The 526-nt window shown below is 50.4% G+C and overlaps 1 non-coding gene across 1 annotated transcript; it reads left to right on the forward strand.

Moving 5' to 3' along the window:
- Positions 1 to 251: 251 nt before the first annotated feature.
- On the forward strand, positions 252 to 368 carry LOC111651044 (U5 spliceosomal RNA). Its single transcript, XR_002760474.2, has one exon. It is a non-coding gene; the product is annotated as a U5 spliceosomal RNA (small nuclear RNA).
- Positions 369 to 526: the final 158 nt, after the last annotated feature.

Genomic DNA, 526 nt, shown 5'->3' on the forward strand with positions numbered 1-526 from the left:
CGAATCCCGTCAAACACTTTTTCTCTGTGTTTTTGTGGCTGCTCACCGGTGCCTGATAACTTCAAGTTTTTGGTAACTTGGACCTTAAGGCGCAGGCTCTTTCCTCCACAACCCCATTGGATAGAGCCTGTGACAACGTGGCACTGGCGAGTCCCGGGACTTGGCTGGCGGCAAGCAAAAACAAGCCTACCACGATGGTGGTGACTGTGGCGAATAGACTCCTGGGCTGTCCTTGTATCGAGGGGCTGTACTGACTCTGGTTTCTCTTCATAACGCACAAGTCTTTCGCCTTTTACTAAAGACTTCCGTGGAGAGGAACAGCAACAAGTTCAAGCCATTTTTGGCAGGCTTTGCCTAACGGCGAAGCCCTTTGAGTTTGTTAAAGGTCAAAAAGCTGTCCACATCACAAATGAGGGCGGCACAATGGAGAGCTTGGGAGGAGGTGCTAAAAAGCAGCCTTTGTCAGGCTCGTGTCAGAAACAGGAAACCGCGACTAGTGAGATTTGTGCCAAGAGTGTGACTTGGA

Source organism: Seriola lalandi, unplaced genomic scaffold (assembly GCF_002814215.2).
Source record: "Seriola lalandi dorsalis isolate HSWRI2012SDOR001 ecotype SW California unplaced genomic scaffold, Sedor1 jcf7180001971474, whole genome shotgun sequence".
NCBI lineage: Eukaryota > Metazoa > Chordata > Actinopteri > Carangiformes > Carangidae > Seriola > Seriola lalandi.